Raw genomic sequence first — 24931 nt, forward strand, 5'->3', positions numbered from 1 at the left:
GCCCAGCCTGTTGAATGAATAAATAAGCATAGATTGCAAAAATGGCCACAGTCAAAATGAGCGCAGATGGCAAAGGAGGCCTCAGTCAGTTGGTCAGTCCACTTGCCAATCATGAAGGCCTGAGCTACCCTAGGTGCTGACCCATTCCCAGGCCAAAGGCAACTGCCATAAGGTTCTTTATTTCAAGATGCTGAAAGTGTATAGATAGGAGCTTGCTAACGCCCAGCGCAGCTGTTCTTAGAAAGAGTCTGCCTCCTAGAAAAACTATCCGTTTACAAAAGAGACAAAATGCGGGAAAGCAGGCTCATCTGCTGGTTAATCAGCGTCCTCTCTTTTTTTTTTTTTTTTTTGAGACAGCGTCTCACTCTGTTGCCCCAGCTAGAGTACAGTGGTGCGATCTCGGCTCACTGCAACCTCCGCCTCCCGGGTTCAAGTGATTCTCCTGCCTCAGCCTCCCAAGTAGCTGGGACTACAGGCACGCGCCACCACACCCGGCTAATTTTTTTTGTATTTATAGTAGAGATGGGGTTTCTCCATATTGGCCCGGCTGGTCTCGAACTCCTGACCTCGTGATCTGCCCACCTCAGCCTCCCAAAGTAATAGGGATTACAGGCGTGAGCCACCACGCCCGGCACAACCAATGTCCTCTCTTTGCCTCTGGTTGGTGATTTGGGACAGTTAGCTTGGGGGTAGATAAACTGTAATTCAGCCTACAATTAATAGTGTAACCTACTTCACAGAATTGTTAGAGGACAAATAAGTAGATGTGTAAATATGTATTACAGGACCTGACAATGGCACCAATGCCCAGCCATGCTTTCTAGAGTTGTTGCTATCAATGCCTTTTGCCTTGTAAGGCTGCCCTTGAATGAAGGGTAATTTAAATGCCACAACTTGAAGTTTTTTTTTTTTTTTTTTTTTTTTTTGAGATGGCGTTTTGTTTGTGTTGCCCAGGCTGGAGTGCAATGGCATGGTCTTGGCTCACCGCAACCTCCGCCTCCTGGGTTCAAGCAATTCTCCTGCCTCAGCCTCTCTAGTAGCTGTGATTACAGGTGACCACCACCACGCCTGGGTAATTTTTGTATTTTTAGTAAAGATGGGGTTTCACCATGTTGGCCAGGCTGGTTTCGAACGCCTGACCTCAGGTGATTCGCTCGCCTTGGCCTCCCAAAGTGCTGGGATTACAGGCGTGAGCCACCGGGCCTGGCCACTTGAAGATATTTAGGGCAGAACTCTAGTGATAGGTGCTGGGCTCCACTAAACATCTCCTGGGGCCAACCTGGCGAGAATGCAGGTGAGAGGGAATGAACCATCTAAGTGACAGAGACACAAATCAAACCATTTAGGCAAGAGTTGGCCCACGCACCCATTAAGTCCAGAGGGTAGACTTCTTTGTACATAGTAGACCCAGTGGCTCAAGCAGTATCATCAGGATGTCTCCTCCCTGTCTCCATCACTCAATCCTGCTGTGTCTGTGGGAGCTCCTGTCACAAAAAGGCTCAGGTCCACAATGGTGGCTTACATCCTAACTTCTCAGCTACTACAGATAAAAGAGAAAGTTTGGCCGGGTGCGATGACTCACACCTGTAATCTCAGCACATTGGGAGGCCGAGGGGGGTGGATCACGAGGTCAGGCATTCGAGACCAGCCTGGCCAACATAGTGAAACCCCATCTCTATTAAAAATACAAAAAATCAGCTAGGCGTGGTGGCAGGCGCCTATAATCCCAGCTACTCAGGAGGCTGAGGCAGTAGAATTGCTTCAACCTGGGAGGCGGAGGTTGCAGTGAGCTGAGATCGCGCTACTGCACTCCAGCCCAGGCAACAGTGTGAGACTCTGTCTCAAAAAAAAAAAAAAAAAGAGAACATTTCCCTCCCCAAAGTTCGGACCATATCCCCAGAATTGAGTCTCATTGGCTGTAACTGAGTCACATATCTATTCCTGGCCCATCACTGTGACCAGGGGGTCTGATTGGTAGAGCTGAGTCATGGGCTCACCTTTCCCTATGGGCTGGAGTCAGCTCTGAACATGGGGAGGGGAGGTTTCCCAAGCAACATATGGTTGCAGTTGCCAGAAGGGAGACTTTTGCTGGGTCAGCAAAACAAATATCCACTGTAAAATGCAAACCTCTCTGCAGGTCAGGTGACAAAAGCAATGTCACATTGAGACCAAGCAAACATCAATTCTGTCAGACAAACGAAGTGATAGGATCTGGAGGGATTCCCAGAGGGCAATGGGGCGTTACTTAGCTGTCTGCCAAAAGACCTGTTTTATAGGGCCCAGATAAGGGTAAGGCAAGTCAGGCACTTGCCATTGGCACTAAATTAAGATAAAAAAAAAACAAACAAACAAAAAACAAAAGAAAACACCAACTCAGGGTGAGCACAGTGGCTCACAACTGTAATCCCAACACTTTGGGAAATTGAGGAGGAAGAATCACTTGAGCCCAGGAGTTAAGACCAATCTAGACAACATAGCGAGACACTATCTCTACAAATTTTTTTTCTTTTTCTTTTTTTTTTTGAGATGGAGTCTCTCTCTGTCACCCAGGCTAGAGTGTGGAGTGCAGTGGCGTGTTTTCGGCTCCCACTGCAGTCTCTGCCTCCTGGGTTCAAGCGATTCTCCTGCCTCAGCCTCCCGAGTAGCTTGGATTACAGGCACGTGCCACCATGCCCGGCTAAACAAAAAATCTTAAAAATTAGCCGGACATTGTGGCGTGTACCTGTAATCCCAGCTATTTGGGAGTCTGAGGTGGGAGGATCGCTTGAGCCTGGGAGGTCAAGGCTGCAGTGAGCCAAGATTGCAACACTGCACTCCAGCCTGGGTGATAGAGCGAGATCCTGCCTCAAACAACAACAACAAAGGTGATAGAGCAAGACCCTGTCTCAAACCACCACAACAACAACATCTCAGTAATCTAGATAAATAATACTTTAATGCAATATTTTATTTCATTTGAGACAGGATCTCACTCTGTTGCCCAGGCTGGAGTGCAGTAGCACGATCATGGCTCACTGCAGCCTCAACCTCCTGGACTCAAGTGATCCTCCCACCTCAGCCTCTCAAAGTGCCAGGATTACAGGTGTGAGCCACTGCGACCAGCCACAATATTTTATAAGATGAAAATTAATATGAAAAAACACACAATGACTCAAATACCCAAATTTTAAATAAAGGCAGGGTGAATAATAATGCAGAATATAGCCATCTTGGAGCTCAGGGCAAAAGGAAAAATCAGAACTACTGATCCTGCTTTTATTTAAAATTTGGGCATTTTGTTCATCATGCTTTTTTGCATTAATTTTGATTTTTAAAATATTGTATTAAAATATTATTTGATTACTGAATTTTTTTGCACCTGTCAAAATTTTGTGCCTGAGGCAGTTACCTCATTCCCCTCACCCGAGTCCAGGCCCTGCTGTCTTATGTGGGATTTGCTGGAGGCAGAGAGGAAAAGCCACCCAAAAATGAATGGATGTATCAAAAACTGGAATTCCCTAATGAGAAAGGCTCTGGATGGGAACAAGAGTCCTGGAATCAGTTCTGGTTCTGCCATCACCTTAGGAAAACCTGTTTTCCTCTCCGGGCCTCAGTTTCTTCACTTGCATAGGAGGGACAGGGCAGGCTTAGCGGTTTTTAAACAATAGAACTCAATCTCCAGTATAGAAAATGGATTAAAATGGAGCTGTTGAAGGGGCATGTGCTGGGGTAGACCCATTTGCACCTCGGTCCCTCCACCACTCAACGGTCCCCTCCAGGTGTTCCATGGAGCCCTAAGGAGTTCCTGCGGACACAGTACGAAAACTACTCAATTCAATGGTCTCTAAGATCCCTAAGCAAACCCATTTTTATGCCTGAGATAATGCACGTGTTCAATTTCTCCTGTCTATTCTTCAGTTAGGTTGGTGTTTCTCACATGGCCAGTAGTCCCCTGTTTCAGGAACACTGCAGATGCTTTATTTATTTGTTTTTTAATTATTTTAATTTTTTTTTTTTTTTTTAGAAAGAGGGGTCTTGTTATGTTGCCCATGCTGGTCTTGAACTGCTGGCTTCAAGCCATCCTCTCAAAGTGCTGGAATTACGGGCATGAGCCACCACACCTGGCCTAATGCTTTATTTAAAATGCAGGGTCCATGGCCTTATCCTAGTCTTAGAAAATTTGAATCTCCAGGAATGGGGCCCAAGAATCTTTATTTTAAACAAGCACTCCTTCCCTGACATGTGATTGACATCCATTGAAGTGTTTGTGTCCTTCACAGTGAAGTTATTCCCACAGAACCTCAGGAGTTACTTTATTCTGGAGCTTTAACTACAACAGTCCTTCTGAATGTCCAGGGTGAGGGGAAAAACAGGAATAGTCAGATAAGCCCACATAAATGACTCAAGATTAGCCAAGTGGGAACAGACCACAGTGAGATCTCCGGGGGCCCTTTTCCAGGCAGAACATCTTGGAGGCCCCTGGCTCTGCAGTCCCACAGCTTGTATCAGAAGAAATTGTCTGTGCATTTCTCTCTTCTTCCAGAGTGGCAATGACAACCTCAGGAATGATTGACTGAATTATCAGATTTCTTATTAGTACACTAATGGGTTCCCGAGAGCTAGGCGCGAGCATGCCCCTGAGACAGTCAACGGAATTCATTTTAGACTTTGGAACTAGGGCATATTTTTGTCAACTGCAAGGGAAACAGCCATTCATTCACTAGTTTTATTCATTAAACTAGCTTGGCAGATTCATTGGTGAATTAGATATTTCCTTTTTTTCAGCTTTACTGAGATATAATCACACACAATATAATTTGCCCATCTTAAATGTAAATTCAATTGTTTTTAGTATATTAACAGAGTTGTGCAACTGTCACTACAATCAATTTTTATTTATTTATTTATTTATTTATTTATTTTTATTTATTTTTTTTTTTGAGACAGAGTCTGGCTCTGTCACCCAGGCTGGAGTGCAGTGGCGCGATCTCGGCTCACTGCAAGCTCCGCCTCCCGGGTTCACGCCATTCTCCTGACTCAGCCTCCCGAGTAGCTGGGACTACAGGTGCCTGACACCACGCCCGGCTAATTTTTTGTATTTTTAGTAGAGATGGGGTTTCACCGTGTTAGCCAGGATGGTCTCGATCTCCTGACCTCATGATCCGCCTGTCTCGGCCTCCCAAAGTGCAGGGATTACAGGCGTGAGCCACCGCGCCCGGCCTATTTACTTATTTATTTATTTTGAGACAGCGCCTCGCTCTTGTCGCCCAGGCTGGAGTGCAGTGGTATGATCTCAGCTCAATGCAACCTCTGCCTCCTGGATTTAAGCCATTCTCCTGCCTCAGCCTCCCTAGCAGCTGGGATTACAGGCGCCTGCCACCACGTCCGGCTAATTTTTATATTTTCAGTAGAGACAGTGTTTCACCATGTTGGCCAGGCTGGTCTCGAACTCCTGACCTCAGGTGATCCACCCTCCTCGGCCTCCCAAAGTGCTGGGATTACAGGCATGAGCCACAGTGCCCGGCCATACAATAGATTTTAGAATATTTTCATCACCTCAAAAAGAATCCCTGTCCCAAAACAAAGAAATGATATATATTTGAAGTGACAGATATGCTAATTACCCTGATTTGATGATTACACATTGTATATATGTATTGAAATATCACGCTGTACACCATAAAAATGTACAATTATTATGTGTCAATGAAAAATTATAATAAAAGCAAAAATACAAAGTGTACGACTTGCTAAAGGCTCAGATGATTGTTAGCATTTTTGGCAATAAAGTATTTTGTAATTAAAAAAAAAACAAACCACCCAACCTCATTTCAACTGAAAATTTAAAAATTGGCCTGGTATAGTGGTGCATGCCGCAGTCTCAGCTACTTGGAAACTGAGGCGAGAAGATCACTTGAGCCCAGGAGTCTGAGGCTGCAGTGAGCCATGATGGCACCACTGCACTCCATCCTGGAGGACAGAGTGAGAGACTCTGTCTTTAAAAACAACAACAACAACAACAAACAAAAAACAAATCCTTGTGCCTTTTAGCTATTATCCCTTAGTCTTTCTATCCCCCCTGCACCCGCCCTAAGTCCTAAGCAAACACGAATCTAATTTCTGTCTCTATGAATTTGCCTATTCTGGACATTCATATAAACGCAATCGTAATATGTGGTCATTTGAGACTGGCTTCTTTCACATAGCATAATGTTTTCAAGGTTCATCGACGTTATAGCATATATCAGTACTTCATTCCCTGTTATGGCTGAATAACACTCCAATGTGTGAATCTACCACATTTTGTCTATCCAATCACCAAGTATGGTTGTTTGGGTTGCTGACACATTTTTGCTATTATGAATAATGCTGCTACAAACATTTGTGCACAAGGTTTTGTGTGGACGTGTTTTCTTCCTTTCACTTTTGAAGGGCTCCTAGTCTAGTAGACACAGGTACTAAGACAGGTACACGTGCATAATTCCTTATGCCGACAGGATGTGTGAAAGGAAAATAAATCTTGGAATCCCAAACTCTCTAAGCCAAAGGGAAAAGTCAAGCTGGGAACTGGGTCATGCAAACCTGCCCCCCCATTTGGTTCATAAATAAGATGGCTACAAAGAGAAGAAAAAAAAAAGATAAAAAGCTACATACCTCCCTCACAGTCTGCCCACAAGGAAATTCCTGGCGGGCCCCAAGATCTTTACCCTAAAACAATTCTGTTGAATTTCACCCTGGCAATGTAAATTGACGGCTTATCATCACAGGTGCATGACATAGGACAGAACTCAAAGTCAACTCTCTGCTCCCCTGACACACATGCATATCAGATTGCTTCCTTTGCCCTATTGTTTACGTTATCTTATGTAAAAATGCAGATTCACTGATCCAGTCAAGGAATGAAGGACGATTTCCTCTACACTCCTCTCACATGAAAATTGTGCATTCCCCCAATATCCACCCTTTCTCTTTTTAAATACTGAAGCCCTCAAAATCATCTTTGGAGAAAGGTATAGATCCTTCTCTCAGGCTTGCGATCTTAACTTTGGCAAGTAAACCTCCTCCTAAAATGACTGATACCTGCCTTGGTCATTTTCTTTGATTTACAGATGATACAAGAAAGGTACAAGCCAATGGAGTGTAGGGGTGAGAACCAACTGCTTCTTCTGCTAATGGAATAATGTAGGGGCAAGCTCCTTCACCTCTCTGTGTATCTGTTTTCTCAGGGGTAAAATGATACTAGTATTTTCTTTACCTTATAGGACCACTGTAAGGATTACATGAGACAATGCATATGAAGGGCTTTGCACCAAGCTTGGGACACAGGAAGGGCTCGAAAAACATTTCCCATTATCATTTTGCATTCAGAGATTCCTAAGAGTAAGTTTACTAATGAACCATGCGCTCTAGCAATACAGTCTTCATTCTTCCAATGAGCGTTTGTTTTGGTTTTGTTGTTGTTGCTGTTGTTGTTGTTATTGTTGTTGTTTTTGAGACAGGGTCTCTGTCTGTCACTGAGGCTGGAGTGTAGTGGCACAATATCGGCTCACTGCAGCCTCAACCTCCCAGGCTCAAGCAATTCTCCCACCTCAGCCTCCCAAGTAGCTGGGACTACAGGCACATGCCACCATGCCTGGCTAATTTTTTATTTTTTTGTAGAAAAAGTGTTTCTCCATGTTACCCTAGCTGGTCTCAAACTCCTAGTCTCAAGCAATCTGCCTGCCTTGGCCTCCCAAACTGCTAGGATTATAGGAGTGAGCCACCGCGCCCAGCCTCAATGAGTATTTATTGAATATTTATTATGTACTGGACACTCTGTGATAAATATAGTTGATCTAAACCTAGCTGCTATCCCCAGGAGCCCATAATTTGTCATCTGAATGGCAAGACCTACTAGCATACATCACCTCCATATATTGTGATTCCGTGTATGGAGGTGATGTATGCCAGCAATATATTTTAATTTTTTTTTTTTTTTTTGAGATAGAGTCTTGCTCTGTCACCCAGGCTGGAGTGCAGTGGCATGATCTTGGCTCACTGTGACCTTTGCCTCCCGGGTTCAAAGGATTCTCCTGCCTCAGCCTCCCGAGTAGCTGGGATTACAGGTATGCGTCACCACACCTGGCTGATTTTTGTATTTTTAATAGAGACAGGGTTTCACCATGTTGGCCAGGGTAGTCTATAACTCTTTTTTTTGAGACGGAGCCTTGCTCTGTCTTCCAGGCCGGAATGCAGTGGCACGATCTTGGCTCACTACAACCTCCGCCTCCCAGGTTCAAGTGATTCTCCTGCCTCAGCCTCCTGAGTAGCTGGGTTTACAGGCACGTGCCACCACGCCCAGCTAATTTTTGTATTTTTAGTAGAGACGGGGTTTCACCATGTTGGTCAGGCTGCTCTCAAACTCCTGACCTCGTGATCTGCCCACCTCGGCCTCCCAAAGTACTGGGATTACATGCATGAGCCATATTGCGATATTAATGAGGGCCCCAAATTTGCTATTAGAGCACTAGAGAAGAAGTGCTTTTCTTTTTTCTTTTTTTTGAGAGGAGTCTCACTCTGTCCCCCAGGCTGGAGTGCAGTGAGGCGATCTCTGCTCACTGCAAGCTCCGCCTCCCCGGTTCACGCCATTCTGCCTCAGCCTCCCGAGTAGCTGGCACTACAGGCACCCACCAACATGCCCGGCTAATTTTTTGTATTTTCAGTAGAGACGGGTTTTCACCATGTTAGCCAGGATGGTCTTGATCTGCTGACCTCGTGATCCGCCCGTCTTGGCCTCCCAAAGTGCTGGGATTACAGGCGTGAGCCACCACGCCCGGCCTAGAAGTGTTTTTTAAAAACCTTTTTATTTTGGGCCAGGTGCGGTGGCTCACGCCTGTAATCCCAACACTTTGGGAGGCTGAGGCAGGTGGATTGCTTGAGTCCAGGAGTTGAAACTCTGTCTCAACAACAACAATTAAAAAAAAAAAAAAAAAAAGGAAAGAAAAGTTTTATTTTGAAAATATCAGAAAAATAGAAAAAACAATAAACCAAATACCTATACATCAATCACATAGCAACAATTGTCAACATTTTACTGTTTTCTCCATCTCACTATATTTAAAATCTGTGGCTAAAGCATTTTAAAGCTAATTACAGATATTCTAACACTTCAGCCCTAAACACTTCAGCATGTATTTCCAAAAATTAAATCATTCTCTTCCATAACAATACACTTAACACATCTCACAAAATTAGCAATAATTTTCTTATATCATCTAATACCAAGTTCATAGTGAAATTTCCCCATGGTCTAAAGCATGGTGGGCCAGGTGTAGTCACTTACACCTGTAATCTCAGTGCTTTGGGAAGTCAAGGTGGGAAGATGGCTTGAAGCTAGGAGTTCCAGGCCAGCCTGGGCAATGTAGTGAGATGTCATCTCTACTAAAATTAAAAAAAAAAAATGGCCAGGTATGATGTCTTGCACCTATAGTCCCAGCTGTGGGGAGGCTGAAGAGGGAGGATGGCTTGAGTCTAGGAATTTGAGCTTGCAGTGAGCTAGGATCGCACCACTGCACTTCAGCCTGGGCAACAGAGTGAGACCCTGTCTCGAAATAAATAAATAAATATGATAAAAATAAAAACGTGGTCCTTATTTTGTTATAGTAATAAATCAAGATATAATCAAGAATCACATCTTATATTTGGCTGTTAGACTATTAGGTCTCTTTAAATCTAGAACCTCCTCCCCATTACTTTTTTTTGTTTTTACAACATTGGCTTTTAAGAGATTATGGCAGTTGTCTTATAAACTGTTTCACATTCTGGCTTTGTCTGATTGCTTCTTTGTGTGTTGTTTAACGTGTTCCTCTATCCCCTGAACTTCTTGTAACTGAAGCTAGTTCTTATAGGCCTCATTAGATTCAGGATCAATATTTTTCACAGGAGCCAAAATAGGTGGAGCCAAAATAGGTGGATCTATGTAGTCTACTCCATCCTATTAGGGGTGAGAAAAGAACTTTCATCTGGGCAATTCAAGTCCTTTTAAATTAATAAATGAGACAGTAATCAGTCCTATATCCCACTTTAAGCTATGTATTCATCTCTTAAAACTGCTTGCTAGGCCGGGCGCAGTGACTCACACTGTAATCCCAGCACTTTGGGAGGCCGAGGCAGGCGGATGCCGAGGCAGGCAGATCACGAGGTCAAGAAATTGAGACCATCCTGGCCAACATGGTGAAACCCTGTTCTCTACTAAAAATACAAAAATTAGCTGGGCATGGTGGCGCGTGCCTGTAGTCCCAGCTACTCAGGAGGCTGAGGCAGGAGAATTGCTTGAACGCGGGAGGCGGAGGTTGCAGTGAGCCGAGATCACGCCACTGCACTCCAGCCTGGGCGACAGAGCGAGACTCCATCTCAAAACAAAAACAAAAACAAAAACTGCTTGCTATTGCTACTGCTTCCAGTCGCTATAAATTAACTGAATAATGCTACACCAGACGCTACAATCCACACCCTATAGCTAAACAATGTATGGCCAATCACGAACCAATGTCATTTCTGTAAACCAATGAGAATTCCTGACACACAACTCTGTAATAGCCCTCTCCCTATTCTTTTTTTGTCTTTAGAAACCTGCTTGTGAGCCTGGGCAACATGGCAAAATCCGTCTCTACAACGAAATAAAAAATTAGCGGGGCGTGGTGGCTCATGCCTGTGGTCCCAGCTACTTAGGAGGCTGAGGTGGGAGGACTGTTGAGCCCAACAGTTTGAGGCTGCAGTGAGCCGAGATCATGCCACTGCACTCCAGCCTGGGCAACAGAGTGAGACCCTGTCTCAAAACAAAATGAAACAAAGAAACCTGCTTGTGACCGGTCACACTGGCTCACACCTGTAATCCCAGCACTTTGGGAGGCTGAGGCAGGAGGATCCCTTGAGCCCAGGAGTTCGAGAACAGCCTGGGCCACATAGTGAAACTTTGTCTCTACAAAAAAAAAAAAAAAAAAAATTAAAAATTAAAATTAGCTGGGTATGGTGGTGCGTGTCTGTAGTCCCTGGCTACTAGGGAGGCTGAGGTGGGAGGAAATATATATATATATATACACACATATACACATACATACATATATATGTTTAAACACCTGCTTGTATGTAACAAAGGCCAAATGGAGCTCATATCTGAGGTTACTTGGTTCTGAGTCTTCTCAGCAGCTGTCCTCACTTTGACTCACGTAAACTCTTCAAATTATGTTTCGTGCCCCAGCCTCTTCCTTTGAGGTTGGCAGGAGGCACTTAATGCTAGCTGTCCACTGTGTGTGTTGCTAAGTGTGGTCCCTAGGTGATGATGAGCAGATAGAGGAGGAAGAACTCTTCATCCTGTTGGCAGGAAGGGTAGAAGTCTTCACAGGCAATGGCTTTTGATTTGGACTTTAAAGGGTGTGTAAGAACCTACTGGGTGGGGAAGGGAAGAGGAAGGGCTTTCCAGGTATGCATGGAGGCACAATGTAGGGAAAGACAATGACAAGCTTGAGGAAGTAGGAGGTGGTAGCCAAATGTGGGCTGAGAATTATAATAACAAGCACTTAGGGTGAGTTGAGTATGTTCCCGGAACTATGCTAAGTGACTCACTTAATCCTCAGCCTGTCCTGCGGAATGGGTGCTGCCACCCCCATTTTAAGGATGTGGAAATCAAGGTTTAGCATAAGCAGCAACTGGCCTAAAGTCACATAGCTAGGAACTGGTAGACTCCTGAACCTCTGCTTTAAACATCTCTAAGCACTTCCTTAAGGTGAGGGAGGAACGCGAAACTGGGGAATGATGTTGGGGCAGAGGAGATAGGCCTTCTCTACCATTCTAAGGGGTTTCAGTGTTATTCCAGGGCACTAGGGAGCCGACGAAGGTTTCCTTCCAAAGGGACCAGCAGGGCTAGGCGCGGTGGCTCATGTCTGTATTCCCAGCACTTTGGGCAGCGGAGGCGGGTGGATCGCCTGAGGTCAGATGTTCAAGACCAGCCTGGCCAACGAATGGTGAAACCCCGTCTCTGCTAAAAATACAAAAATTAGCCAGGCGTGGTGGCGCAGGCCTGTAGTCCCAGCCACTCAGGAGGCTAAGGCACGAGAATCGCTTAAGCCCCGGAGGGGGAGGTTGCAGTGAGCCGAGATCGCGCCACTGCACTTTTTTGAGGCTCTGCCTCAAAAAAGAAAAAGAAAAAAAAAAGAACTAAAAGGGCGAGCAGGGCTGTGCCTGACAACGCTCACCCGCGGCCCTATGGAGGATGAACCGAGGGCTGCCGAGGAGCGCTATCAGCTTGGAGGATGGGTGCCTATTCACGTGAGCTGCCCCAGGGAACAGGGACGGAGGGAGGAATGCAAGAGCCTCCCTGACCTTGTGCAGACCTTCACGCCGAAGGGCAGGAGGGCGGGGCTGAGTCTCCGCAGGATCCCGGAGCCTTTTCAACGAACGGCACCCCACGCTGGGCGCCGGGCAGGAGCAGAGTGGGCCGCCACTCGCGGACCCCGCGACCTGCGCGCAGCTCGTGCTTCCCAGCACCCCGAAAGCTCGGCGGCCAGGCGGCCACGTCGCAGGGGGACGTGAGCTGCAGAGACGGGGGAAAGGACCAGCTTTAACCTCCGCGGCCCAGAGAGGGGAAGCGACTGGCCCAAGGTCACACAGTCAGATCGTGGCAGGGGCAGGACTAGAACTCGGGCCGTATCTCTTGATTGCAAGTCTGATACTCTTTTTTTCTTCTTTTTTTTTTTTGAGACGGAGTCTCCCTCTGTCGCCCAGGCTGGAGTGCAGTGGTGCCATCTCGGCTCACTGCAAGCTCCGCCTCCCGGGTTCACGCCATTCTCCTGCCTCAGCCTCCCGAGTAGCTAGGACTACAGGCACCCGCCACCACGCCCAGCTAATTTTTGTATTTTTAGTAGAGACGGGGTTTCACCGTGTTAGCCAGGATGGTCTCGATCTCCTGACCTCGTGATCCGCCCTCCTCGGCCTCCCAAGTGCTGGGATTACAGGCGTGAGCCACCGCGCCCAGCCCTGATACTTTTTTTTTTTTTTTGAGACGGAGTCTCGCTCTGTCACCCAGGCTGGAGTGCAGTGGCGCGATCTCGGCTCACTGCAAGCTCCGCCTCCCGGGTTCACGCCATTCTCCTGCCTCAGCCTCTCCGAGTAGCTGGGACTACAGGCGCCGGCCACCACGCCCGGCTAATTTTTTGTATTTTTAGTAGAGACGGGGTTTCACCGTGGTCTCGATCTCCTGACCTCGTGATCCGCCCGCCTCGGCCTCCCAAAGTGCTGGGATTACAAGCGTGAGCCACCGCGCCCGGCCCCTGATACTCTTTCTTGATTCAATTTATTTCAGAATCAAAGAGGAATCAAGATACTGTGGCTGAGGACCGGCTGCTGGGATGCCGCATACTCCGGGGAATCCGTTTTTTTTTTTTTTTTTATGTCTATTTTACCCACTTCAGGAATCCTGAGGACTGTGCGGCGGTGGAAACAGGCTCCCGGCGCCCTGTCCCGCCAGGTCGTTGTCGCACAGCACCCCCCCACCACCGCCCGCGTCATCCCAGCGAGGCCTGCGTGTCCCCTGCACACCACCAGTGCGGGTGGGGCCCATCGTGCCTGGGAGTCCCTGCTCTCCGCAGCTGGGGGGGCAAAGCCTCCGCCTGCTGCTCAGCCCTATCACCCAGGCAGGGAGGGTGCGTGGAGGCAGTGGCGGGTCTCGCTCTGGGGCGGGGCGGACCGAGTTCAAGTCTCTGCCCTGGTACTCACTAGCTGTGCGACCCTGAGCTGGTCACTTTCCCTCTCTGTACTTCTGTTTCTTCATTTTAAATCGGTGAAAATAACACTGCTTCATACAGTTAGGTGTGAGGATTAACTAACATAAGGAGTATTCAAAGCCCTAGTAAGGGGCTTGCCGCACGACAAAGGCCAGTTATTATTATTACCCCGGAAGTCAGTAGGGTTGGGTGCCTAATGTACCTATGAATTCGACAAACCTTTTCTCGATCCTACATGAAACCTGCTGCTTCCATGAAGTCCACTCAAATTAACTTCATTCAGTTTAAATCCTTCTTGATTCTCAGAACTTAAAGCACAGCTGGCATTGTCTAACTGCAATGGGGTAGGGGCAGCAGGCTTGTGAGCATGCCCTCCCCCGCACCAATAACCTAGATTCACAAGGCCTGAGGTGTGTAGTCCTGCCCTCCGAGGGCTGTTAGCTACTTGATTTTGAGTAAATCACTTCATTTTTTTTTTAATTTAAATTTTAATTTTTTTGGAGACAGAGTCTGGCTCTGTCACCCAGCCTGGAGTGCAATGGCGTGATCTCTGCTCAGTGCAACCTCCACCTCCCAGGTTCAAGCAGGCATGTGCCACCACGCCCAGCTAATTTTTTTGTATTTTTAGTGGAGACAGCATTTCACCATGATGGCCAGGCTGGTCTCATCCACCCGCCTTGGCCTCCCAAAGTGCTGGGATTACAGGCGTGAGCCACCGTGCCAGGCCCAATCACTTCATTTTTGAGTCTCAACTTCCTCTGTAAAATGGAGGTGATAATATTAATTTTATCCATTTAGGCAAGATGAACAGAGTTAGATCTCTGATTATACTTTGAGAATGGAAGGAAACAAACAGGCAAAATGTTTTTTTTCTTCTTTTTTTTTTTTTAGACAGAGTCATGGTCTGTAGTCCAGGCTGGAGTAAAATGGCACAATCTCAGCTCACTGCAACCTCTGCCTCCTGGGTTCAAGTGAGTCTCCTGCCTCAGCCTCCAGAGTAGCTGGGATTACAGGTGCCTGCTACCTCGCCCGGCTTTTTTTTTTTTTTTTTTTTTTTTGAGACAGAGTCTCACACTGTCGTTTGGGCTGGAGTGCAATGGCACGATCTTGGCTCACTGCAACCTCTGCCTCCTGGGTTCAAGCGATTCTCCTGCCTCAGCCTCCCAAGTAGCTGGGATTACAAGCGCTGCCACCACACCTGGCTCATTTTTTGTATTTTTGGTAGAGACGGGGTTTCACTATATTGGCCAGGCTGGTCTCAAACTCCTGACCTCATGATCCACCCACCTCGGCCTCCCAGAGTGCTGGGATTACAGGCGTGAGCCACTGCGCCCAGCCAATTTATGTATTTTTAGTAGAGATGGGGTTTTGCCATATTGGCCAGGCTGGTCTTGAACTCCTGACCTCAGGTGATCCACCCACCTCGGCCTCCCAAAGCGCTAGGATTACAGACGTGAGCCACTACGCCCGGCGCAAAATATTTTTTCAAAACATATTTAATAACTTGGAAAAATCGTGTCAATATATAGTATTTATTTTTCTTTTCTGAATTTAATTTTTTATGTAAAAATTTTATAAAAGGAATGCATTAATACATTCTCACAAAGATTCACCATATAATGTTAAGTGAAAAAGGGCAAATCAAGGGCAAAAGAAATATGCTTCCAATGTTGTTTTATTTCACTTTTGAACCAGGGTCTCATTCTGTCGCCCAGGCTGGAATGAAGTAATGCATTCAGGGCTCACTGCAGCCTCAACCTTCTGGACTCAAGAGATCCTCCTACCTCAGCCTTCCAAGTAGCTAGGACTACAGGCATGCGCCACTAGGCCTAGCTAATTTTTTTTTTTTTCTTGAGATGGAGTCTCCCTCTACCGCCCAGGCTGGAGTGCAGGGGTGTGATCTTGGCTCACTGCAACCTCCACCTCCTGGGTTCAAGTGATTCTCCTCCTCAGCCTCCCGAGTAGCTAGGATGACCGGCACCCACCACCACGCCTGGCTAATTTTTGTATTTTTAGCAGAAAGAGACAGGGTTTCGCCATGTTGGCCAGACTGGTTTCAAACTCTTGGCCTCACGTGATCCGCCCACCTCAGCCTCCCCAAGTGCAGGCTTGACCCACCTCGCCCGGCCTGCACAGCTAATTTTTTTTTTAAGATGTGAACTTTTTTATTTTTCAAAAAGAGAATGTATTTTTACATAAATCTACAACAGAATTCAAATGTAGAAAAAATAAACTATATTCAGGGATAGAGTGCTCAGCACAGCACACCCCCTCCCCGGACGAGACTGCAGGAGCCTTGCCACCCCCAGGACACCCAACAGCAGGGCAGCCATAGGCTGGCACACAGAGCTCCCTGTGTCTGTCACAACAGGCTGCAAATGCAAGGGGCCCAGACCCTAAGCGTCAAAGACAAAAACCAACCTATTTCACTGTGGCAACTCACTTCTTGGCCTAGGTCACTCATTTGTACACCTACTCAGAAAGGGAGGGGCAGGGAAACTGAGGGACATGCATCTCCAGATGCCTTGGATAATCCCCTACTCACCTCTGCCACTAGAGGACCCCCAGGACAGCCCACCTGACAAACCCCAACTTCTTTTTTTTTTTTTTTTTGATACGGAGTCTCGCTCTGTCGCCCAGGCTGGAGTGCAGTGGCGCAGTCTCGGCTCACTGCAAGCTCCGCCTCCAGGGTTCACGCCATTCTCCTGCCTCAGCCTCTCCGAGTAGCTGGGACTACAGGCGCCCGCCACCACGCCCGGCTAATTTTTTGTATTTTTAGTAGAGACGGGGTTTCACCGTGGTCTCGATCTCCTGACCTCGTGATCTGCCCGCCTCGGCCTCCCAAAGTGCTGGGATTACAAGCGTGAGCCACCGTGCCCGGCCAAACCCCAACTTCTTCCCTGGGCCAGTGCAACCAAAAACCTGCAGGATTCACCCAGGACTCCAGGCCCTGACAAGAGGCAGAGCTCGCTGCCGCTCGGCTAATTAAAAATTTTTTTTTGTTGAGATGGGTTCTCTCCGTGTTATTCTGGCTGGTCTTGAACTCCTAGCCTCAAACTTTCCTGCCACCTTCGCCTTCCAAAGCTCTCGCATGACTGCCCAGCCTCCCAACTTATATATAAATACAGAGTGGGCGCGGTGGCTCACGCCTGTAATCCCAGCACTTTGGGAGGCCAATGCAGGGAGATCAAGAGTTTAGGAGATCGAGATCATCCTGGCTAACATGGTGAAACCCTGTCTCCACTAAAAATACAAAAATTAGCCATGTATGGTGATGGGTGCCTGTATTCCCAGCTACTAGGGAGGCTGAGGCAGGAGAATGGTGTGAACCTGGGAGGCGGAGCTTGCAGTGAGCCGAGATCACGCCACTGCACTCCGGCCTAAGTGAGAGGGTGAGACTCCATCTCACACACACACACACACACACACACACACACACACACACACAAGTAAAAATACACTGAAAAAAATAAACATAAGGAAATCCACCAACATGTTAACGTTACATCTGGGTGGGAAGATTACTATAGATTATTATCTTCATCTTTATTTTTCTATGTTCTCCAATTTTTTTCAAATGATGTATTATTTTTATAAACAGAAGCAAGCTACAATATTGTAACAGAAATACTGAAGATTGTATTTGAAAATATTCAAGGCTAAACAAAAGCAAGTTAGATATCACCAATGTGTCAGTAATCAGAAACCTTTGAGATTAAAATTTAGCCTTTTGGAAGCACCGTCCATCATCCCCCAGACCCACCCCTGCCTCTTAGCAAGATCACAGCACCACGCCTAGACTGAGGGGTCAGTCTAAGAGAGACAGAAACTGATTTCTCTCTATGAAAGCCTCATGCAGTGCTCTCTGCTTCCTTGGTTTCCAGAACTTCACCAGCCTTCTTGGCCTGAAGTTTCTTCTTCTGAAGTCAGGCATGGCTCTGCCAAGGGATACTTGGACAGTGATCCATGGGACTGGAGAAGACCCCTGAAATCCCTGCAGAGTTACCAGGTTACTTAATTAGCTGGCATTTAAGGGTCTGTAGGATCTGAACCAATCTTCCTTACAACTCCCATGTGTGCCAATCAAACGGTCTGTCTGCCATCTCCAAAGCCAGAAAGGGACAGTAATGAGTGAAGAGAGCTGGATGTGATGCAATTGGGAAAGGTAAGGACTGTGGCAAACTGGAGTAAACCCACACCTTCAAAACGAACGGCCACTTCTCAGTGCCAGTCTATTGCTAGCTGGTGGGACCTTTCAATTTTTCAAGAGAACTGGAAAATCTGGATCTTTATGTGAAATCTCCTGATTTTAAAATAAATATTGGCAGGTAATTCACAAAACACATTTGGCCACTCTGCTGATCACAATTTGTGACTTGTCTTAGGAACACATTGAACTTTTTTCCCTCTGCACCTTTGCTTTTGCTATTCCCAATGCCAAGAACACTCCCCCACCCATCTAAGTCTAATGAACTCCATCTGTTCTGTCAGATCCAGCCAAAACACCACCTCTTCCGGAGCATCCCCACAGCCAGAAGTGACATCTCCCTCACTGGGGCTGCACCACACATTTAGCTCTGTGCCTGTTTCACCCTGTGCCCACAGTTGTCTCAGTAAGAGTCCTAGCTTTCCTGGGAGAGAATGAGCTTCTGAAATATTCAGAAAACATTTGTGGAGCACCTGCTATGGTGCAGGAACCGTACTAAGCACTAGTGACACAGCCTAGAACAAGATGGATATGTCTTTGCCTTGATGCAATACAGTCTAGTGTAGGGGGCAGATTTTAAATAAATAACTCCCTAGATAGCTAATCCCAATTGTGGTGAGTTTTATGGGGTTAAGAAAGTTTGTAAAAGAGACTTAATCCAGGCACAGGACGATTAAGTGAATCACGAGGTAGCTTGGGGAAGCATTAGCAGTAGGGCTCCCACTTAAGGCTGTACGGTTTACATGCTGCACAAAGCCTGGCAACATAGCAAGACCCTGTCTCTAAAATTAAAAAAAAAAAATTGTAGAGTTGAGGTCTTGCTATGTTGCCCAGCCTGATCTCAAACTCCTGGCCTCAAGTGTTTCTCTCACCTTGGCCTCCCAAAGTGTTGGAATTACAGGTGTGAGCCACTGTGCCCGACCCCTTTTTCTAATCTGCACAAAGGCACTGTATAGACTAGCAGAGGCAGCATTTAGTTCACCCCTATCCAAAGCTGCTCTAAATAAACTTAGAATCTAAGTAGATACGGTGACTTCCCTAAGTACATGCAGCCCAAAGAGATGTTCCCTGCTCCCCACTTTCTACGCTAAACCCTTAGACTTCTGAGATCAGGGAAGGCACCCCCAAGGAAGTAACATAGGAGCTGAGACTGAAGGATCAGAAGGGGCCAGCCAGCTTGGAATATGAGGAACAGCATGTGCAAGGCCTCTGAGGAGAGAAGGTACCATGGCCGAAGGACCTAATAGGTGGCCACTGTGGTGGAAGCAGGGACAGAGGTAGGAGAGCATTAAGGGGTAGGCTGGGCAGTGACCACCCTGCATGGCTCAGAAGGCCACATTAAGGGGTGCAATTTTTTTTTTTTTTGAGATGTTGTCTCACTCTGTCACCCAGGCTGGAGTGCAGTGGCGTGATCTCAGCTCACTGCAACCTCCACCCTCCGGGTTCAAGTGATTCTTCTGCCTCAGCCTCCTGAGTAGCTGGGATTACAGGTGCATGCCACCACGCCCAGCTAATTTTTGTATTTTCAGTAGAGACAGGGTTTCACCATGTTGGTCAGGCTGGTCTCGAACTGCTGACCTTGTGATCTGCCCACCTCTGCCTCGCAAAGTGCTGAGATTACAGGCATGAGCCACCGCGCCCAGCCAAGGGGTACGATTCTTATCCTGAAATACCTTCCATGTCCCACTCCCTAAACACGTCGTTTCTGGGTTTCACTGCCCATGAGAGAGTGCACAATGGTAGAAACTACCTTTACAGAGGGCTTGCCATGAGGCACAGACTGTGCTGGGGTCACACATTCATTCTGCCTTTTTTATGCTCCTAAGGAAGTATTCTTTGATTTCAGTGGAACAGAGGAAAAAATGGAGGCACAGAGAGGACGAGCACCCTGCCTGAGGTTAACTGACTGTTAAGGGGTAGGCTGGGATTCACTGTGAAGTCCACTGTGGGACTTCAAACCCCTTCTCTTGGCTGTCATGCAGCAATGGTACCCACGAATAGACCGGAAGCTCAAGGAGTGCATAGCCTTGCTACTGAAAGGCAGGAGGGTCTAGGGGCCTGCAACACTGGCATCACCTGGAAGTTTGTCAGAAATGCAGGATCTTGGGTTCCATCCAGCCCTACTGAATCAGAATCCACACTTTAAAATTTTTTTGTGTGTGTGTGAAAGGGTCTCACTGTGTTGCCCACGCTGGGGTATAGTGGCACAAACACAGCTTACTATAGTCCCCACCTCCTAGGTTCAAGGGATCCTCCTGCCTCAGCCTCCCAAGTAGCTGGCACAGGCCACCACGCCCAACTAATTTTTAATTTTTTTGTAGAGATGGGGATCTCACCATGTTGCCCAGGCTGGTCTCAAATTTCCTGGGCTCAAGCAATTCTCCTGCCTTGGCCTCCCAAAGTGCTGAGATTACAGGTGTGAGCCACCATGCCAAGCCAGAATCTACACTTTACAGGAATCACGTACACATTAGGAGCTGAGAAGCACTAGACTAGAGAATAATCCAAGCAAAGTGGCATACTGCTTTTGTAGCCCTTATGCAACAGTGTTTCATAAGCCAGGTTTCCAATGACCCGAAAACAACTTCTTATAACCAAATATACCAGATTGGCCAACTGTTCCATTCATCTATCCGCCCTAGTTTGTCATCTATTGCCACTCCAAAGGAAAGACTGTGAGAAGCTACCATCAACTCCAAAGATGAGCTGCTGTACACTCCAAATCATCTTCCATTTGAGGTCTACTCTGATCCCCAGATCATTTTCTGGAACCCACTTTTCACAAAAGAATTCCTTATGTTAGCTTGCATACCAAAGGAGTCAGAATGGTTTGCTAGAAAAGACTAGTGGGTGAGGAAAAGCGGGGTTCCCCTTCAGCTTTAAGGCCACATGTGACTTTGGGAAATGCCCTACCCTCACTTCCTAATCCCCATGTAAAATATGAATGGGGTGGACTAGACTAGGAATCATTTCATATGAGGCCTGGCAGGAAACATAAAGGAAGTTCAGTGGCCTAGGTGAAACAGTAGGGAGTAGCGGAGACTGTGGCAAACTAGAGGGCGAGCAGGTAGGGAGGGTGCAATGCCCTGAGTACACAAAGGTATCCCCACTCAGAAATAGGCTAGAGTTATCATGGGAAATACGTTGACATATATTCTAATTTTTTGAGTTGGGAAACTGATTTTGCAAGAAATGAGTGATGTTTAAGTACTGGCAAATATTAACAGTTAAAACTTCAGAACAAACAAACACAACACTGTGTGAGCCAAATAAATATCAGGTGCCGGCCAGATCTGTCCGTGGGCCGTCAGTCTGGGATGCCTGGCCCGGATGCCACCCTAATGTTAGGTATTAATTTGCATGTGCGGCTCTTTGAGAATGCTGCAAAACGGCTCCTGTAAGGATGGGGGTTGAGGGGTAAGATCCGTGCCTTTCCGGGGCCCGGGGCCCGGCGCCCGTCCCCCACCGCGGCCCGGGCCCCCTTCGGTGCCCCCTCCCCAGGCCTCTCCGGGAAAGGGCCCAGACGGTGGTGCCGGGTCGCACGGCGTCGCTTGCTTCACACCCTCCCTACCTGCTCGCCCGCTCTCCCAGCACGGCCCGCAGCGCCGCAGCGATGACTCAGCCTCTGGCGGCGGAGCTGGAGGGAGGCGGAGGGGGCGAGGGGGAGGACGACTGGCAGGGCGGGGTAAAAGGAGGCGGGTGGAATGGAGGGAGGAGGGGAGAAAGAAAGAGGAAAAGGAGAGAGAAGTGGGATGGGGGAGGAGAAAGAGAAAAGGGGGAGAGGAGAGCGGGGAGAGGCGGAGGTGGGAAGGGGCAGTTCGAAGCCCCAGCTCTCGCCTCCTCCCGCGGCCGGCTGTGGTTGGGCTGGGCTGGGGGAGGACGGTGGGGGAACAGCGGAGAGGGTAGGGCAGGGGCGGAGAAAGGAGGGTGGCGTGCTGCGCCCCTCCCCCCCCCACTTCGAGAGTCCCGTGGGTACACGTGGTTCATTGCCACACCCACGGACCCACCCCTGCCTCTGTGGGATGGGAGGGGCCGGGGAGGGTGCCCGGGAATGCGGCTTCGGACTCTGAACCTTTAGTGAGCGCCTTCCAGCGGAGGCCTGGGGGACTGGGCAGTCAAAAAGGGACAGAGGGGCCGGGCGCGGTGGCTCACGCCTGCAATCCCAGCACTTTGGGAGGCCGAGGCGGGCGGATCACCTGAGGTCAGGAGTTCAAGAACAGCCTGGCCAACGTGGCGAAACCCTGTCTCTACTAAAAATACAAAAATTAGCTGGGCGTGCTGGCGCGTGCCTGAAGTCCCAGCTACTTGGGAGGCTGAGGCAGGAGAATCACTTGAACCTGGGAGGCAGAGGCTACAGTGAGCCAAGATCATGCCACTGCATTCCAGCCTGGGCAACAGAGTGAGACTCTGTCTCAAAAAAAAAAAAAGGGACAGAGAGAGGTGGGGGCTCGCAGGGGAGAGGGCAAATCCACAAGGTGTATCTGCAAGTGGAAATTTAAAGGGAGAAATGAGCCTACTCGATGCATTTTTGCTAGTCTACACCAATAGCTATAACACAAGCTTGAATTTGGAGGCCACACCAAAGAAGTTTCCTTAGCAATGTTTTATAATATAAATGATGAATGAATAAAATGTACTATGGGAGTATATCTATGTGTATAGAAGGGGACAAACGGAATTTTTAAAAATGTCTTTTTGTATGTCTGTTACATATGTGTGTTTGGGTGAATATAGAGGAGTGTATGTGTCATTGAATAATGTATATATAGGTATGCCTTATGTATGTAAGCACATTAATAGGTGTATATGAGGTTGTGTGCCAAGAATACATTTCTGTGTATATGGACAGGTGTGTATCTTTATATGCCTAGGTGTTAACTGTATAAGACCTATGGGCTTTCCTGAGTTTGTTTTAAATATGCGTATTTATGTGAATTTATGAGTTTGTGAATGTGACAGCATACCCTTGGGGGGTATGTGTGGGGGTTTTTTGTGTGTGCCAGTATTGTATAAATGTGTATGTGTATACGGGATTCCTGTCTGAGATAGTGTTATGCTTGTGTATTTGTGTGTGTGCATGTGTATGGTAATACATTCGTGATCAGTCTGTGACCAGGGCTACAGGGCATCTTGAGGTTGCACGTGTGTGTCTGTGTGTATAATTGAGAATGTATGTCTGTTTTTCAGTCTTTATGGATATGATTGTGTCTAGTATCTCTGTAGCCACCCTATTGATCCATTTGTGATAAGAGCTATGTGATTCTTAAGGGTTGGGATGGTCAAGGTGGCTCCTTGGAGGAATAGGTTCTTGTGGGGTGAGGATGGTAGACACAGGAAGAAGTTGCATGTGTGCTGGCCCACTGAATAGATCACCCAGGCCAGGCAAGCAAAGTAGGCTGAAACAAGACCAGGGAAGGCGCCGAATGCCAGAACGGGTAATCGCGGCCTCTTCTGGCATCTTCCGCCCTCTCAAGCGTCGGATCAGTTTCTCTCATGGCCCTTCTCTGGGTCTACCTGGTCAGTGCTCTTCTGCAGAGTGCACATCCTTGGTAATGAACATGGCAACAGTGATGGAGCATTACTATGAGCCTGCCTGCAGAAAGCACTTAACAGGCAATAGGTCAGCTCTGTGAGGCAGAAATTTGGTATCCCCAGTTTTACAGAGGGGGAGCAGGAGGTTAAGCACCTGTTGGTGATGCCCCTGTTGGATTCTGAGGCCCCGTGCCCTCTCAACCACTATTGACATTTGGGGCCAGATAATTCAGCGTTGTGGGTGCCTGTCCTGTGCATTGTAGCATAATTAGCAGCATCCCTTGTGTTTACCCAGTAGATGCCAGTAGCACCTCCCTCTCCAGATATGAAAACCAGAATGTCTCTAAACATTTCCAGAAGTCCACTGGGGACAAAATCGTCTTAGATTGAGAGCCACAGCACTACACTGTCCTGCCTCCCCGCATATAAGTGTTTTCTGAGGGGCTGCACCAACTCCACCTTGTCCAGTGGCTTCAGCTGTCCCTCTTCTTTCGTAGTGATCTTCATGTCCATGCAGGTAGCCCCTTGTCTTTGCCACAGTCAACAGAAGGCTTACCAGCTGGGCCACCTTTCCTAGCAACTCAACCTCTCTGACTCCCAGGCACAGAATGCACAGTGCTTGGGGCCTGATAGACACATCTATAGCTCTTATTATTATTTGAATCACAGGAGTTCCCTGGCGTCAGAGCCTGGAGGAGGAGTGCCCCGAACCTGCTGACCCTCTCTGGTCCGGAGCTGTGGACACTGCTGGTTCTGTGAGTTTGTTTTCCTGGTTGAGCAAGAACACCAGACGATGGTGTTGGGCCAAAACTGGTCCCATTTTATGCTACAATATCTCCATTGCCCAGGCTGGAGTGCAGTGGCATGATCATGGCTCACGGCACCCTTGACTTTCTGGGCTCAAGGGATCCTCCCACCTCAGCCTCCTGAGTAGCTGCTTACTAGGCGCATGCCACCATTCCTGGCTAACTTTTGTATTTTTGGTAGAGATGGGGTTTCACCATGTTGCCCAGGCTGGTCTTGAACTCCTGGGCTCAATCTCTCTGCCCTCCTCCACCCCACAAAGTGCAAAGGGATTACAGATGTAAGCCACCGTGTCCAGCCATCTTATGCTGTTGCATCCTGGCAAATGAAATGGCCTGGCTTTCCCCTCTGGCAGACCCTGATTTTAATGAGCCAGTGCTGTGTTGTGGCCACTGCAGGTATTCAAGAAGGGCAAGGCAGAGCTGTCAGCAGGGCTCTTGGCATGTCCAAACCCAGGCTTTGGCAGGGCGTCCTTGCTGCTGTGGGACCCTGCCACTGCAGCAGCTCAGCGTCCTGGGGAGCAGCTGCTAGAGAGTGTGGTGGCTCTGCCGCACACACAAGAGGCCCAACACTCCCACTACAGACAAGACAGACAGATGGTGGTGCTCACAGAGGACTCCATGCCACCGCTCTGTCTGCCACTTGGGAA

At 47.8% G+C, this 24931-nt stretch overlaps 1 long non-coding RNA gene across 1 annotated transcript in view; it reads left to right on the top strand.

Moving 5' to 3' along the window:
• LOC134737103 (uncharacterized) overlaps nucleotides 1-24931 on the top strand; it is a 92217-nt gene that overhangs the window by 56256 nt on the left and 11030 nt on the right. Inside the window, exon 2 of the long non-coding RNA XR_010121678.1 lies at nucleotides 24148-24233. This is a non-coding gene — a long non-coding RNA (uncharacterized lncRNA). The remainder of the gene's footprint in view (nucleotides 1-24147; nucleotides 24234-24931) is intronic.

Source organism: Symphalangus syndactylus, chromosome 7 (genome assembly GCF_028878055.3).
Source record: "Symphalangus syndactylus isolate Jambi chromosome 7, NHGRI_mSymSyn1-v2.1_pri, whole genome shotgun sequence".
Taxonomy (NCBI): domain Eukaryota; kingdom Metazoa; phylum Chordata; class Mammalia; order Primates; family Hylobatidae; genus Symphalangus; species Symphalangus syndactylus.